The following is an 18,388-nucleotide window of genomic DNA, read 5'->3' as shown; positions in this document are numbered from 1 at the left end:
CCTTTTTTCTGTCATCCCATCTTTCCGTTGCTCCCTGTTTGCTCTCCTCTCCTCCCCCGTGTTGCTTCAGACCAATCCCCCCAAGCATCCAAGCCCTCTTCTCACGCATGTCTCTCCATTGTGTGTGCTCTTCAAGTGAACTTTATGTCAGGAATTCAGCAGCAAAAGAAGGCTAAGTGGATAAGATGACGAACATTCGTCACCTCAGTTCTGCACACGCACTTCCCTTTTTCTGTGAATGTAAATGTGTGGCCGTGGTTGCTTATCTGTGTGTGTGTGTGTGTGTGTGTGTGTGGTTGTCCTCATACACATCACTGTGACCATCCTTTAATGGAAAGGGTGGTGAAGAGACTGGTCCTGAACCCCTACTGTAGTCACTCCCAGCTAAATGGACTCCTGTTGTTAACAGGTTTCTAGTGTTGTCTGGGGGCTCGTGTAACAGGGGTCAGTCGCAGAGCACACTACTCTCACTCATAGTTTCTTTCAGTTTTCCTCTCTCTCTGCTGTTTCGTTTCTGTTATTTTGCACCTCTGAGATCTCCTTTATTTAAATACGCTCTTTTTTGCGTCCTCTTCTCGGTTCACCTCGTTGATGTTCTCTCAGACATTGCAAAAATCATATTTTGAATTATAGAATGTGCACGTCTCCTCTTGTCTTGCTTGTTCATATTTATAGGGAATTAAATTTTTTACTGTTGTGCAGAAAAAATCATGTTGATTCATGCCACACAAACAGTGGATGCCTATCAGTCAGATGGAGTCAGCTTTAAAACGTAGAAGCCATCCTCAGCATGACCTACTGAACGGCAGGATTAAGCCCGTCATCTGCATCCAGTTCTGATTTAAGACCTCTCTCTCGCACACACAAATCATGCCGCCAGCTGTCATCTCCTCCCCCACATATCATTTGTAGCCACAAAGTCAAATGAATAGATAGGGTTAAGATGTGTTACAATCACCATTCATGAGTGGTCATTTGGTTTTTATTTTAGCGTACTGATAGTGAGATAGTTTAGTTTAAGATCACAGTTCAGATTCACCAAATTATATAAACTATATATACATATATTTTTAAAACATTAGGAAACCACATAAAAATGATATTTATTGTCCTCACTGAGCTTTTTTTCTGTCATCACTGTTAAATTAGGTCACAATATGCAAAACAACAGTAACAATAACATAACAAAATAACAGTCAGCAGCATGTTTTTCAAAAATATTGAGATTAATTTAGTTCATTAATTTAGTATTTAGTAAAGTAGTAGCATAATCAGTTCATATTATCAGGACATCGGTGGGTAAAAGAGTTTGTGCCATTTTTCTTGATTTTAGTATGTGACAATAAAGGAAAACACCATCAGGCATGTGTTAGCCGCAGCAATTGTAGTCTAGTGTTTATTTCTCTTCACAAAAAAATTTTGAAAATATATCCAGTGCTCGCTTTTTCATGGTCAATTTTTTATAAGCCACAAGTTTGGCTTGGATATGGCCCCAAGCGTTAAATTTGTGCATGAGAATCTTTTTTAAATGAGGCCGACTGCTGTCATTGGGAGTTATAATTGGGGGTACGACACATGCAAAGAGTAAGTTTGTGCGAGACATCTCAATCATAAGAAATGGCCCCTGGGAGCTCATTCTCATTCCCATGACACTGCATATATTAGCATGTATGTGATATCCTGACAGAAACCACAGAACTATCCACATTTGTTGCGTTTTGGTCTGTCGTCACACATTACTGGATTATTTATCTGTTTTTGTGAAAAGATCTGCATGAATATAAATGTATAAAACTTAACAGCTATTAATTTTGATGTTTGAATGTGACAGCAAAGCAGAGCACTTATGAGTGGTTTTCCTTTGAGAGCTGTTTAGACACTACTGTTTTTGGTGATCCAGTGAAACTGCTCATGATGCTCCATATCAAAGGAAAGGCTGGCACACATGCTGTTTCCTGCCACAAAGTACTGTTGGTGTCGGAGCCTTGCCAACAGGAAGAAGGAGGGGAGGGAAATACAAAGAAACAATTGTTTCGTTCAGTTGACTTGAAAGAAACTAGATTTCACGGCGGCAGTGTTTAGGTACACTGTATGTATGAGAGAAATGGTGCTATGATTGTATGTAATAATGCTTTTAATGTATCTTGCACTCCAGCTCTAGGTTCAGAAATGGAAGTAGATGTAGGGGGATGGACTTTGCGCCCTTCTCCAGTGGCTTGCTCTCCCATGCTGGGAACCTGCCGGAGAGTGGAGAGTGGGATTAGTGTTGCATGATTGCTTTCTCTGTACAGAAACACACTCCTTAAGTGTATACAATAACATATTTCCATCTGAACCCTATTAGAAAGTCAGCAGCTTTGAGGAAAAAGTGTCCATTATATATCACAGCCCATGTTCTATATATAAAAAAAAAAAACCCCAAACCAAACAAACAAACACAAGAGAGTCAGCGTAGAGAGAAAAGCAAAAAAAAAAAAAAAAAAAGAGCAGTGATATATTCAGACTTATGTCCTCGGTAACATCGGTACAGTTCATCTGAACTGCGTCAGTACACACTTGAACTATATCCTTTTAGGGCTCAATTGCAATTTAAGGAAGAATACTTGAATTGGGAATTTGTAGAAACATGGAGGAGACGGGTCCAGTGAGGGCTTCCAACTTGTCACCCCGTTATGAGATGGCTCCTCCATTTTTATCATTGGTCTCAAATCTGCTCCTGCCTCATGCACAATTACTTTGAAATAAGTGAGTTAATTAACAATAAAGTGAACAAAGTTTTCACCTTGACTTCTCTTTGCATCACTTCCTTCATCTCTATATATCTCACCTTTCCCCTCTTTGTCCCTGTCTTAAAAGTTTTTTTGTTTTTTGTTTTTTTAGTCCTCAAGTCATTAAATTAACATTGAAGGATGAGAGAGGTGAAATTAAATTTGCATCCCTGTCAGAAACGCCTCCACACATAAGCTATTATCTACAACTTGCGTCCTTTCCAGGTTATGAAAGAGGTTGAGAAGTCCATCTTAATGACATGCATTGATTCATTCAGATCTAACACCACCACAGGCTTTACACACATCACTCTGTCCATCTGCAAGAGATATTATTCATTCTCAGACCCTCTTCCTAGCTGTCCACCCTTCTATGCCCTCCATCTTTTGAGCCACCCACAGCCCTGCTCTAATCCCCCAGCAGGCTCACTCTCTCTGGGACAGGATTAGAGACTTCCCCCCTACACTCAGCGAGGCCTAGGGCTATTTCTGTGTGTGAGTGTGCATGCACATGTCCTTGTGTCAATGCATTTGCAGGTGTATGTGTAGTGTAGAGTGTGTGGAGACACACAAGAAAGAAATGGAAAATGAGCAAGAACAAGTAAGTCGAAGCGAATGGGACAGAAAGACACAGAGGGAGAAAGAGAAAGAGAGAAGTGGAGGTGCAGAGGTATAAATCACTACAGCACAATGTGTCAGACGAAGGACAAAAACATCCCCTGCAGCTCTCTGGGGCACTGACTGAAGGAGCCCAATGAGGGGGAAGCAACAGCAGAGACAGTAAAGCGTACAGTGTAGTTTGATGTACAATCACTGTCCGAAGTCACGCGTCACGTTTAAATCAAGACGCATATGTTTTTAGAAAACAAGCTCTCTTAAAAAATGTATTATTTAAATAGATTTTGTTCTAGTCTTTGAAAAACCTTTTATTCATTCATTCATCTTCTGCTGCTTATCCAGGTCGGGTTCACGGGGGGGGCTCACACTGGGCGAGGGCAGGGTACGTCCTGGACAGGCCAGTCCATCCCAGGGCCACGGCCTAGGAACCGAACCCCGTGGGGAAACAGCGCTAACCATTATGCCGCCGTGCTGCCCAGAAACCTTTTAATGTAATGTAATATAAAATGCTGTATCATGATGTGACAGACAAAAACTACTGTAGAGCAGAAGGGAAGTTTCCCCTTCAACTGAGGTTGTTGAGCAAGAATCGCACCAAATCTGGCATGAAGCATGACAAGAGTCAAGTGTGTTCTTTTGTTTCTTTGTTTCTTTCCCAATCATAAGAACCCCCCCACGTAAAACAAGTATGACTTTGTTACTTTGTTGTGCTGTGGAGAGAGGTGAGGGAATGTGTGATAGAGAAATGGGGTGACACAGTTCATCAGAACACATTCAAAGTGAAGCTGCAGGCTGTAATTCTGTGTCAAGAAATTGCCTAAGAACAATGTCCTGTTTTCAGTTGGTAATATTTCTCACATTTTGGTTTTCTGACCAAAGAACGTGCTGATTACTTGTTTGAGCAACAACTTATCACTCCAACCAAAATGCCTGGATTGATGTTCAAGCAGTCATTTGTTCTTGGCCTGGTGAGTTTATGAGACTTTGCTGTATGTCCAGTGTCTGAATTTAAGTACTGGTTCATTTTTTGTTGTTGTCGTCGTTGTGCTTTGTTTGTTTTGTTTTTTTTTAATCAAATTCATCTTTAGGTTCTATTATGATCTGGTGATCAGCACCAAACTATTTAGAGTAAAGCAGCTGTTGCTGTTGTTCCATAGAAATATTCCTCCTTTTGCCAGGACAGCTTTTTCCTCTAATATTGTGATGATTGAGGGCTGTGTCCTTCAATATGCCAGCAATGACTACTATTGATTTTTACCATTTCCAAATGAACAAGTTCATCTCCCATTACAGAAGAGCCCTGACAGATGGATTCATTCATTCTTTCATTCATTCATCTGGTACCACTTATCCATTTATGGGTTGCAGTGGGTGCTGGAGCCAATCTCAGCTCACACTGGGTGAAGGTGGGGTCACCTTGGACAGGTCACCAGTCCATCACAGGGCCAACACACAGAGACAGACAGAGACCAACAACCACTCACACTCAGACCTACATACATTTAGAGTCACCAATTAACATAAACATGATGTCTTTGGATGGTGGGAGGAAACCCAAGCAGGCAGCGGGAGAACATGCAAACTCTGCCCACAGGCCCTGGAACCAAAGCGCAACCTGTGGGGCAACAAAGCTAACCAACAACTAAGCTGCCATACAAATGGATATTAAACTAATATTTAATGCCTAGGTTTTATTAACCATTCCCTGTGGTTAAAAGCAATCGATTTAAAACCTTAAGCATCTTACGAAGAGGCACACTCTGATATACAGTACAGTAGTTTTACAGTCTATTGAGTTTTAATTCGACTACAACTTGGCTCCAAGACCTAACTGGGATTACTGGACTTTTTTTAGAGGTAGTTTATCATTTTGCACTCCATCTGTATGTTTAATGCAGCAATTATATATAAAAACAAAGACATAAAAAACAGAAGCAAAACACATACAAAGGCCCACACCAGATCATACCAGACTTATTGCCTGTGAACAAGTTAACATTTGCACATTAGCTTCAGACCACACTCATCCACCAAGCACTCGAAGAGATTTGTTGTCAAGCTATTGTAACTGTACGACTTATGAACATCTATCGAAGTAGTAAAAACTGTCTCTCTGGTACTTCCTGCTACAGTAGCTGTCTCCACAGTTCAATTTGATGGCACACACACAAAGACTCACCCAGCGACAACAGTACCAGTCACACTGTGAACCCACTGCACGCACGTGTTAGTGGTGTTAAAGATCCGTGGACTGAATGCAGTTTGTATATGAAGGGATGGGAATGTGGCATTCTTTTTAATTATAACTGCAATCCATATATTCAATCTGAAGCCACAAATTAAGATGAATAATGTAATCTCATGATTAGCTATATGTATGGTTGTCAGGATACAAAGCTTTTCATTTTAACTCAAGGCTAAAGGCTCAACTTAGAAATCCTGGATGGATTCATGATATTATACCACTTTTCAACACTTGCAGCTATTCCACCAGTAGCTGCCAACCAATAATCACTTTTTGCTTCGTTCATATGGAATATTCCTTTGGACAGAGCTTTAATCTGTTTATGTGGTGCTCTATCTAAGTGTTTTAATTTGAAATTTGAGTTGCTGCTGACTAGACTATCCCAACTCATCCCAGTTCATTTCCTCGCCAGCAGCCAGGTCCTCATCCCGTGGTTCGCCTCCAATGCTGCTGTTTTGGTCCGCAGTTGTTGACAGTGATTCTTGTTCTGTTCTAGTTCTAGGCTGTGTTAAACTCACAGAGGCTACAGAGCAGAACAAGGTCTGTGGCTGCTGGCTCCAGTTAGCCAGCAAGTTGTTTCACAGTTAAAAGGTTTCAAATGAAAAACATAGATTAACACGTTACAGGCATGATCTTTACGATTCATCAGAAAAGCAAATAACATCAGATTATCTTCCTATATCTATATATGTGATTACATGTTGGTGAGCATTAAGATCTGATTGAGAAGGTTCACAGAGGAGAAAATTGAAGGTAGTTTACAAGTCTTTGATCCTGTTCTGATAATATTATGTAACACTTTATAGTCTCAAAATATTTGAGTACACGTCAGTGAATACAGTCTATTTCTCCCTTGTTCTGTCCGCACCCCCGCCTGCTCTCCTGCTGTACTGCTTCCTCCATCTCTACCATTTTGGTTCTTAGAGCACTCTCTTTCACTTTCCCTTCTTTCCAGTCTCAGCCTCATCCCACTTTCCTATTGAAGCCACATGACCTGAGTCAGCGCTCTTGGATCCCTCTGAATGGTCAACTATTGCTCTCATGTTAGACGTGTGTTGTTCTGTCGGGTCTGTTGCTGGAAGTGAATTATGCTGGTCAATAAACACTCCTGAGTTATCATGTTCCAGTTGAAACTGTAAGCCAGAGACAATCTTATTTTATTTCTTTCTCCTCTGTGTTGTAGGTTTATTTTCCATCACTATGCCTTGCTGGTAATCGCAAAAGCTGATGAACAAGCATGCATAGAGACTACTGTGCACAAAGAGTCTTAGTTTTCTGTATACCCCGTTGAGAACCCAGGTGTCACTGTTGCTTTCCAACTGTGTGTTATAATTTGTAGCCTCCTGTTCCTCCTTCACTAGCCAGAATACTGGTCAAGTTATCTTAGACGCTGTTCTGTGATTTACAGAAGATTCATTACTGCCTTTGGTGCCTTGAAAATTATGTTGTTGGTCGCCATTTTTCTTTGATACTTCGTAAGTTTTTAAACTTCACCTGTTATTGCCAAGATATTGATAATAATCGATAAATGTCTCTCCTGTCTGGTATTACACCTTTGAACCAGTGTTCTAAATATTTGGAACCAGTTATTTCTGTTTTGCTGTCTTGCATGGACAGCTACATAAGAAAACAAAACCAGTTAAACACAGGCAAGGCAATCATGACTAAGTAAAGAAGAGATGACTTGTACACAAACCTGACTGAGAAGAAGTTTACGTTTTTCTTCAATTCTGTCTTTATCAGAAATGTTTGCTGAATATTATTGTCATAATCATACTGTATTATGTGATTTCTTTGTACTTTCTGGATACCCATCTGTTTCTCTCTTTGTGTGGTGGGACCATAACAAATTAACCAGAAACTGAGAAGTTTTTGAAGTACAGATAAATGGGACAACGATATACATCTTACTGGATGTTTCAACAATCCAGACAAAGGATGATAGTTATCAGGAATGTAACTTTCACAACTATGTAAACATAAAATGCACATAATCGCATTTGTCCACAACACTGTATAGTTGCGACAGACAAAGTGATGTACACAGCACCAAAGAGTGTGCACGTTTTCCTGCCATGGCCATTAGCGTGCATGTGCTCTGAATTTGAAATGCGAGTCAGCAAATTTTGTGTGTGTGTGTGTGTGCGTGCACAAAGGCCTATTATCTACAATCCCCACCAACAGAATGTTTAATTGGTCAAGGAGAACATTGAATCCGTTTGACCCCAGGCCAGCCTAAGCTGCACCATGGCACAGTTCAGGGTTCAATTTCTAACTGTCTAGACTAGCAGTTTTGAACCTTAGAGAGGAGTGAGCTAAAGGCCAAAAGGTTTTCACCTCAGAAAAGCAAATGTGCTTTTTGGAAATGGGTTGACTTTAAAAAAGGAGTGGAATCTTCAGAGTAATTTAGGGAAAGAAGCAGAGAGGGGAGCCTAAGAGCAAAACAGTTCAAGCTGCACTGAAGAGAGGGCCAAATAATCTTACTTATGTTGTAGATTTTAGAAACAGAGTGACTGATGGTCACATCAGGAGAGCTCTCAGAATTCCAATTTTTCCATTTCAACAATGAAACCTTAAGCCACACACGCAGACAGCAGAAAATGTTTTCAGCATTGACGATCACAAAAAAAAATATGTCAGAAAATAAGAATCTGCACTTAGACACCACCAAACAAGCTACAAATGTTAACCAGGATCATACTTTTCTGCAATATTTGTTCCACAGACTTAAAAACACCACTCTTCATTAGCTGGTGGTTTTGATACCTGCAGTTTGTGGTGCATAACACGCTGCAGCTCTGCTAATTCACATTTGATGTGTATGATTTTCTGTGAGTGCATTAAATTAGAATCAACTGAAACAAGCATAGAGACGTGCTTTTAGAGTAAAAAAAAATAAATCATCTTTCACTGAGGCTACTTTTAATGCATAGAAATGTTATTTTTTAAATCTTATGCAACTTGTTAATCACTTTCCCATTTGCATAATCATTGTCTATCACACACAGATTGAGCCAGCAGGCGATAATGTTAACTCAAGATGATAATGCGGCTCCAATAATGGTGAGCAAGCCGTCGAGGCAACAAAAGCACTGTGTTAGATCTTCATGTATCAATAGGTTATATTATAGAGCTGTTACAGAGACAACCTACACATATTTTTTTTGGCACCTCCTTTTTTTAGCCTGTCTAAATTGGAATGATTCTGGTGCTGTGAGTCAAGCTTGTTGACTAACCAACTATGATGTGATATAAAGATATGGAAACAGGACAGGGACTGGGGGAGGCAGGGAATTGGTACGTTTAAACTAGCTCCAGAGAAGTAGGAGGGGAGAGATGCTTGTGGCATCATGTCAACACGTAAAATATTAGCAGTAGTTTCTTGGAGCCAGATTATACAATTTTACATCAACTCAATCTGTAAACTCTTCAGCTGTAGAGACTTGGGTGCTGAGATTTGCCCTGAATTGGAATGTCCTCACTGCACAAGATGTACTCACTGAATTTGTGCATCTCCTCAAACAGGGTAAACTGTATTATAATGAATTAAACTTCATTGTAGGTGATAATTTAAACTGCCAGAATGTTCTTTAATGTATTAGATAACTTCTTTTGCTGGCTTCTCATCCTTACGAGCATGTTTTCAAAACAGTAAGTGGGGAAATGTAAGATTTAATAGGCAGAAAATGTAATGTGTTATTGCCAGTGTAATAGGCGTACAGAAAAGTGAAAAGAAGGCTGCAGAAATGAAAAAAGAAGCAAACTAAATAATGCCTTTAGTCTATCTAGAAGAATACACAGGCAACAGTTTAGATAATATTTTCTTGAGCAATGATGATGTCTGATTCATAACAATACAAAGGAAATACTCAAAGAAATAACTGAGAGGAGAAAAAAAATAGATAAACTACAAAAGAAAGAGCCAGAGGGAATCAGCCAGCAGAAAGCACTCAGACAAATGGTTAGTTAATTCCCTTTGACTTGAAGGTTTACAAGTGAAGCATGGACATGTTTTTTTTTTGTTACTGAATCTCTACATTTCATTTGATTGCAATGACACACACACACAAAAGATCGACATGCATAGGAATAGAGGGAAGTAGAGAGACTGTGTAGGTGTAGAGACAGACAGCAGATGGACAGACAAAAACACAGTGACAGAAAGATAGCAAAGAAGAGGATCGTGTGGACATACTTATATATAAAAGAAATGCATCCCTCTAATCTGGTGGTGTTTATGTGGAGATGATTTAGATCTTGGTTTATGTGAACAGAGCTCCGTCAACAAGAACTACAGTCACCTCATATCTTCTGCTCTCCAATCTGTATTTCATTTTCTCTGCCTTATTCCTCTCTCCAGCTCGTTTGCCCTTCCTTTTACTCTGCCACACATTCGAAGCAAACTCGAACTTCACTCAGCACATTTGCATGAATTCTCTTATGTTTCTTTTCCTCACAGCCTTTTTCTCTGCATCTCTCTCTTCCCTCCTGCGAATAGATTCACATGAAGCAGAAAATGTGCCAGATTAAATGGAGCAGATTAAAGTTGGTGTCAGTGTTTGATTTTCAAATGCGTGTGCTATTGCTCCTGAGACGCACCAGCAAGGTCAGATTTATATTAAAAACTGCCTTATTTGCTTTTATTGATGGTGTGGGTGTGTGTGAGGGTATACACTTTGGATCATTGCATTACAAGCACGCTTCAGTGTGTTTATCTCTGTGTGTGTGTGTGTGTGTGTGTGTGTGTGTGTGTGTGTGTGTGTGTGCAGTGAGGATTCAGACAGGATTCTTTTGTTGGAGTGGCTACACTCATGTTGCAGGTCACATTATGGGACAGGGTCCAAAAAAACTTTTAGTGCAGAGGAGCTCTCAGACATTCAGAGATGACTCTTCATGTAATCCCAACTGACTAAATAACTGAGCAACTGTGCAACTGGTATAATCCTGGAACACAGAGACCAGTTCTAGTTTTGAAATACCTCCATTGGCACAACACCATAACAGCACAGCTAACTCTCATTTACTCCATTTAAATATTAATTTAAATTAATTGGAGCAACTGTTTTCTATTCAAAATATGATGGGACATCGCACCTGGCCCACCTTCACAGGTACCCCGCCCTCTGCCGTCTGTAGGCCGGCAGCGTCGCTCACCCCTTTCCCTCTTCCCTCAAGACACCGCCTGGAGTATTTGGCACCATGTGTCCACTGGGCAAGAGAGTTGGGTTCTTATTCTTTAATGAAAGATTTTTCCTTATTTTAAATTTATGTCCCTGTTACTACATTCCACCACCCTGCAGCTGTCATTTTTGGATCCCCATGCTTCCAGTCAGGGCCTCAGTTCAAAATACGACTTTATCATGAGTGAAGACTGCACATACTCTCAAGGATTTATTGTATCGTTTGCCAAGACAAAACCTGCGATTGCTGAAAAGCTGTTGAAAGTTTTATCACAGAAACACTATTTTTCCTTCAAGGCCTCGGTTATACTCCCATGCAGGCACTTGTGCATGAACAGCTGCCGAGACTTCAGACTTCAGCAATTGTTGCTAATATACCTCTTTCTCTTCTGCATTGATTCCAGTTTGAGGAGCAGATACCCAGTTGGTGCCATTTTAACATGGTCATTTCAGAGCACATGGGTGCAAAGAGAAATGTGTGTCACCTCGAGCCTTGCATGGTTGTGGATGCAGGAAATAGCTCAAGTGTGGGGCCACAAAATGTATTCTTTGAAACTATTCAAATAACTCTTGGTCATTTGCATTGAGTTTCTTTCCCTCTCTCCTCCTTTGGGTTGCTCTTGCTAAAGGTAATTTTGTGCTTCTACACTCAACAAGGAAAACAAAGGACTGTCATTTTTGACTCAAAGCTTTATCTCCATCCACTTATACACACAAGCTCGCGTTCACACACACATTCACACGGGATCCTCGTGGGGTGATTGCCAGTGTAGCAGAAATCAGAAAGCCATTCAAATGCAGTGTCCCGCTGACTCAGCTTATACATGCCACACCGTGTTTTGGGAAATTGGCAGATAATGCATTTTGTGAGAGTGTGTGTGTTTTTGTGTGTGTGAGAGTGATCGGGAGACAAGAGAAAGCACAGCAAACAAGTTGAGAGAAGCACAAAATGCAGAAGAAAGAAATTTGGAAAAGATAGAAAGACATTATAAAGTGAGAGGAAGATGAGAAACAGATTTCTTTTTATTTTCCTAGATTGAAACACAATGTGACTGTGTCACTTCACCAGTCTTAGATTGTCAGCCACAGTCAGCAATGTGTGTGTGTGTGTGTGTCCACAGCTTAGTGTAGCAGCCAAAACACTGACAAAAGGTAACAGCTGAAAAAGCTCCTGGATCGTGTCTTTGTCGTACTGTCTCGCTGACCTTTACAAGTCCTTATTTTGCGTTATTTTCGGTGCTGGCTCAGTTTTAGTCTCTATTCCCAGGGCCTATCTGTTTCCTCACCCCTGTCGCCATTCCTTCATCCCTCCAGTTGCATTTCAACTTGCTTGTGTCTTTGGTGTTTTCTCTAGCAGCCATCCACAGTATACTTCCATATTTTGTGTGTGTGTTGGTGAGTGAGTGAGCAGATGTTACTATGTGAGGGCTGACACGTCTTTGTTTCATTGTGTGATTGTGTGTTGCTCCTACTGTAAAGAGCAATTGCTGAGTTAAAAAAAAAAACAAGCAGGGAGGGCTGAAGGGAGATGCAAAGGAAGAAATGAAGGGCTGATAGTTGGAGGATAGAACAGCAGAAGGAGAGGGAACAGGAGAGCAAAGGACAAAGAGTCCATTTAGGTGGAGCCAAGCTGAGCTTCACAGTAAAGAGCATTACCAGCTGTGTGAGCTTCAGAAGTTTTTTTTTTCCTCCCCAATCTGTTTTTCACTGTAAAGAACTTTAGAGAGAGTAAACATCAACCAAAAACAGCAAGTGTCTCAATTTACTGTATTGAATTGACACTAAATTAAATTTGTTATTGGTGATTCCAAAAACAGGATGCTCATTTGTAACTTTAAATGAGTAAAATGTGTAAAATACCTGCACTGGTATTCCCAGAATGAGCACTGAGATCTGGGATCAGCACAGCGTGAATGCTGTTTGAGGAGCAGATCAGAAAACAGCACAGTGGTGGATCACTGTGAAGTTGGGGAAAGAGGAAAGTGAGGATAAAAATAAAATGAGACACCCATTTGGAGAGTGGAAGAGGCTGCAATGAAGGGCCGTGCAGAAGTGACTGAGGTGTTGGATGGCTGGTGGAGTGAAAAACAGCTGGGACCTGTACTTTACAGAAGACAATGAGCTAAAGTGCTGAATGCACAGAGGCAGTGAAGTCCATTCCTTGCTGTGTTTTTGTGTGATTGGGGGCAAAGGGGGTTACTCTGAGAGCAAGTGTTTCCATCGCTGCCAAACAAATTTCTGTGTTTCATCTAATTGGTGACAAATTGAAAAGGGTGATAATGAGGTCTGTAGTCTAATCAGAGAAATATCTCTCTACCAAAAAGAAATAAGCTGATAAAAATAATACGAAGGAACTTAATGTAAATTATGATTCAAGGTTACAGATTACAAGATTTTCTAATTTGCTGCAGTAACTCATACGTTGGAATTACGGAAAATGATACTAAAATCTACTTGGCTCCGTGAAGAAAAAAGAGAAGACCCATCAGAGAGCATCATTTAGCTTTGGCTTTGTCAGATAGGAGCTAACACTCTGTTACACTTCTCCCTTACCCAACTTCCCAGTGTTCACTGATTTCAGACTAAATTGGGTTTTTGGCAAAACACTCATTTGGCAAAATCAAGAGTGGCTTTTGCAAAGTGATAACCAGCCTGTCCCTAGGAACAATATTTATACCACAGAGCTGATTAATGTAGCAGAGTGTGAGTGTGTGGTCTGTTAGTACTGATGTGTGTGATAGTGTCGCTGTACATACCTTTTTTCTCTGCTGGAATTCAGTAAACGCTTCTTCATCACATGCATGTCCTTACCCCTCTAAGTATTACAGATTCATGTATAAAAAGGAGAGGAAAAAGTCCACATGCTTCTCAGAGGAGGAGTGTGCTACACAGAACTATAATAATCCTTTTTGTAATTATGACAGAATTCATGATACCTTGAATTACAAGATCCGTTGGCTTCATACAGGTCATTCCAGGTTCCAAATTAAATATAAACACAAGTTTCAGTTACAAGTTATTAATTCTTATCAGTGCCAATTTTTTGGTCTTTGTGTAGGACGACCCAGAAGCAGTTATTCCTCTGAGGTTATCACTATGGTGTCTCTACTTTGACTGTATTGATTCACAGCATAGAATCACTTTAGACAATCCCAGCATGTTTCCTAATAATAGCTTTATTTTTGTCGTAAGAGTTTTCACTGCCTAATCATTTCTTTATTTTCTCTCTACCCCTTAAGCATGTCTTTCCTTTTTGCCTCTTTCCTTTTCCCATCATTTAACATTTCTTCATTTAACTGGCACCATGGACCTCCTGGGATTGACAGCATTTATCCCACAGGTCACAGATGATTTGCAGCTTTTATCACCAGACCAAAGGCTGTTAGCTGTTTGTGGGTTTGCTAATGTGGCTGTGTTATTTAGAGAAATAAAGTGTATGAACCTTTAACACTTTGCCCTCATCCAGCTTGGAATAAATTAAGTATAGAAGAGAGAAAATTGCCTCATTATTGCCAGAGCTCCCTATTGAATACCCATAGGTCAAAAGATCTTGGCTTCTTTCTCAATAGCCTCAAAAGTGCAAAGGAAAATACAATATTTTGCACCCTTGACTTTTGTTGTCAATTGGAATATATTTAATTTAATGCATTTTTCATATTTCTACTTGCTGAGATCTCTCTATTGTTCCCTGAAAGGACTTTAATTGTTATTTGTTATCTAATCAAATTTATGCTATTGTGTATCCATTCAAAGACCCAAATCTAGTCTTTTTTTTTTTTTTTTAATTACTCTTGTTATGAACTCATGAGTTCCTATGAATGACTATGACAGGAAATTTTTGTCAAGCGTCAACACTACCTAAATAAATGTAGCAGTTGCAGCTGTGACTGAGCCAGAGAGGAATAATTATATTTTATATTTCTATTAAATTAAGCTTTTATCATGGCACTTAGTTATCCAGTAATTTTTAATCGGTGGAATTGAATGTAATAGTCCATCCACTCATGGTCAATAGAGTGGCTGGTTGCAATTGTGTGCGTTGGGTGAGAGCCAGTCGAGGGTCAGAGGCATGTTGATGGTGTGTGCAAACATAAATTCTTGGGTCGTTCTGTTTATCATTCAACAGGAGCAGGATGTTTTTGAAATGAGAAGGCGGGTTGTAGGATTTGTCTCCTTTTTGAAGCTGAAAGCGAAAGTACAATTTGCACAGCAGAAATTTGTGTCAGTGTAAACCTAATTATTCCAGCAAATGGTGTCGAGACTATGTGGCTTTCCTCAGGTAGTTTAGCTTATCTATCGCACTCAACATAAAGTCTCTCTGGACTTGTGTGCATGGTGACAAAACCAGCCCATGTGTAGTCGGGCCACAGTATCCTGAAGTGAGGATTTTGAGAAAATGCCTCCAACATGTCTAAAATGCACAGCTGCGATAGCATACAGTCTTCCCTCTGAACACAATGAATCCTGATTGGGCTTGGGGCGCTGGGAGTTCAGCAGTGTTTAGAAATAATACCACAGTGAATTACAGACGGTTCACTCTTCAACGCAATTAAAATTTAATGTCTTGAAATTTTAACAAATTGAAGAACATTTGGAAAGTCTGCTCTCACTGAGGTCTCAGACAAGACAATTCATAGAATCATATAATTCAGACTATTCATCACATGGGAAGTATCTGCATCATAGTGTAAACTGAGGCCAAAGAAAACAGCTGCACTGTAAGACACTCCACTTGATAGGCCTGCTTCATAAGAGCAAAAATAATATAGTAAAAAATAAAGCATCATTTGCCAATTTGGCTCGGCACCTTTCATGTGTGCCAACAGCCTGCAGGAGTGATCAAAACACAGATCCAAATAGAGCTGTTGAGGAATGATGGAAAACAGTTTCCTCGATTACAACAACTCTGGAAATCAGAGATTGTGATGTGTTTGCGTGTCCTTGTGTGTACATGTGTGTATGTGCAGTAGAAGCATGCATGTTTGTGTCAAACCCCAGGGTGCCTTTTTTTGTCGGTTTTTTTCCAATCGATTCACATCCGCTCTCTCGTTCCCTTCGTATTTATCTGCTGAAATGATTTAGCTTCTGCATCTGCTTTTACATCACTTTCAACTTCTACACTTTCTGTCTCATACACTTGTTCTCACCTTCTGTAGTTTTTTTTACCCTTACATAAAACATGCTTTCAAATTCTTTCTTTTTGTCTTTTTTTTTCTGCCGGAGCCAAGTCCTCATTCACTCTGTTCAGTCTAGTCCTGCCTCTCCAACCCTCTCACTTCCTACATTTCATCTCCCACATCCGATCATCACCTAAGTTTCACAGTCATGATTCTTCCTGTTCATGAACATGATCTTTCCCTCTTTCCCTGTTGCTCATCTTGCATGGCAGCACCCCAGAACATCATTTCCTGCAAGGAGTCTCGATGACTCAAGACTCCCCAGTGAGGCACACTCAGACATCCTCCTACAGAGATGTGTGCCAGGATCTGGTCCATTCACGGACTGTTTGCCAAAACGTCTCTGAAATTTAAATTTTTCATCTCACTAAGTATCTTCTGGTTGAGTTCCCAGCAGCCTTCCCTCTCCTGCTTCGTTTTGACAAACACTCCTCCACACTACTCCAATCTCCTACCATCTGACATGCAGGCAACATCAATCAATACAATTCCCATCTTGCCCAGATTGATTCATAGTTATAGGCCTGTCGCATGGCGGGCCTTATCTTGTGATCTGTGAAAGGCAATGATGGCACACAAAGTATTGCCAACGCCGCGGCAAGCTCACAAACAATCAGTTATTTTCGAGGTGATGCACAGTGCCTGCCTTGCTCAGGGAACAATATGGACACATTGTTAGCATGAATTTGAAGCAATCTTATGTCAGGATGTCAAATAGAAACTGTAGTAGGTCTGTAAACCAGGTACAGAAATCAAATCATCACTTTATCTGGTTGGCTTGAGCTTTTTCCCCCCTCACCTTCCACAATCAAAAGGTGATTTTCAAGTATTAGCTGTTTAGTAAAACAGGTTTCGGTTGTTGATTAGAATACTGTAGCATTTCCCAACACCTCTGCATAGCTTTTATTTGCTGTTGCATATTGTTTTGATTACAGGCTTCAGTCCATCACAGGCAATGTATAAAAATGTCTACAGGCGCAGACATAAATTGGGTGAATGATTTTCTGATAAATAAGTACTGCACTCTTGCTTTCACTCACGCATCCATTCATTATTGTGCAGCATACAAACACAAACACAAACGCTGCTATACAAAATAAGATTGTGATCAATGGGTAATGATGAAAGACCTTTTCTTTAAATGTCACAAATTAGATTCAGTTATGGCATGAAGATGAGTTCAAAATTGAGGTTCAAAATTTCTGTCAACACTTTAAATGGATTAAAAATGGTTTTTCTAAGCACCAAATCTATTTCCAGTGTTGACATCTACATTGTGAAGAGGCAAAAGGAAGAATACATTTATATTCAAGAGGATGCTTCTTTTAATTAGTCCCAAATTTGCTTTAAACTGCACTGTCCATTTCCTAAAGGCAGCATTGTTCATTTTGGGTTGCAACATCATTAGACTTTCTATTAGAGATTCTACAGAACTTTTCTACAGAAAAAGATCTGTTTATTTGAATCGAACAGATGTCTGCTTTGTGCATCCACCAAGGGTGAGCAGAGACATTTAGAAGGGCAGATGCTCAAAGTTAAAAAGGCGCACATGAACCAAAATTTTAAAACACTGCACCACATAAATCACAGCGTAACTAGGAGCAATACATATTCAAGGTTAGCGCCGTAGCTGAGGTGCTGATCCAGAATCTCTCCTTGTCAGCCTGTTTATTAATTGTAATCAGTAGTTCTTTGGGTGAGTATCAAATTCAAGCAAGGTAGGAACTTAACTTTACCAAGTGACTAATTCCAAAAGTTTCCAGAAAAACTCTCTCACCACTCCTCAAGAGGACTGCTGAATAGATTGCTGTTATTCATTCTGATGCTTCAGCCTTTTGTAGATTACACATTAGCAAAATCTGATATTGTGTTTCAGCCAAAATCCTGTAAACATATTAGTATCACTGAATTGATTCAGATTCTGCAATAATAACAATAATAATAATAATAATAATAATAATAATAATGCAGACTGATGGTTAGATAGTATCATCAGCCAAGTATTGAAATCCACTGTAACCTCCACACTGACTGTGTGGCTAAGACCTGTGATGAGGAAGATGGCCTTGTTCAGCTGTGTCCCTCTTTGGATAGTGTGCAACAACTTGACTGACAAGCAGTGTTGACTTGTATGAGTGTCAAAGTGGAGCTGCCTCTACCGTGTGCATGTGTTTAGGAGAGGAAGAGTAGGAAGCCAAGTAGTACCCCCTAAAGACTTCATGTGGGCCGACACTACCTGAACACTCCCACGAAAGTCTAAGATCATTCAGAGACTGCAGGCTATTTAAACTCACGGAAATTTGTAAATGATTTTGTTCTTTCTTTGAATCTTCGACGTGTGATTTTGGTCAGCATGTGTCTATCTCTATAAATAACTGTCGTGTACATCCCTCCCATCTG

The 18,388-nt window shown here is 40.1% G+C and overlaps 1 protein-coding gene across 1 annotated transcript in view; it reads left to right on the top strand.

Moving 5' to 3' along the window:
- The window catches only part of cntnap2a (contactin associated protein 2a), a 285,019-nt gene that overhangs the window by 28,425 nt on the left and 238,206 nt on the right, over positions 1-18,388 (top strand). The gene's annotated exons all lie outside the window — the stretch shown is intronic.

Source organism: Echeneis naucrates, chromosome 20 (assembly GCF_900963305.1).
Source record: "Echeneis naucrates chromosome 20, fEcheNa1.1, whole genome shotgun sequence".
Classification (NCBI taxonomy): Eukaryota; Metazoa; Chordata; class Actinopteri; order Carangiformes; family Echeneidae; genus Echeneis; species Echeneis naucrates.
The sequence above is the reverse complement of the archived record's forward strand: the minus strand, read 5'-3'. Positions and strand labels throughout refer to the sequence as shown.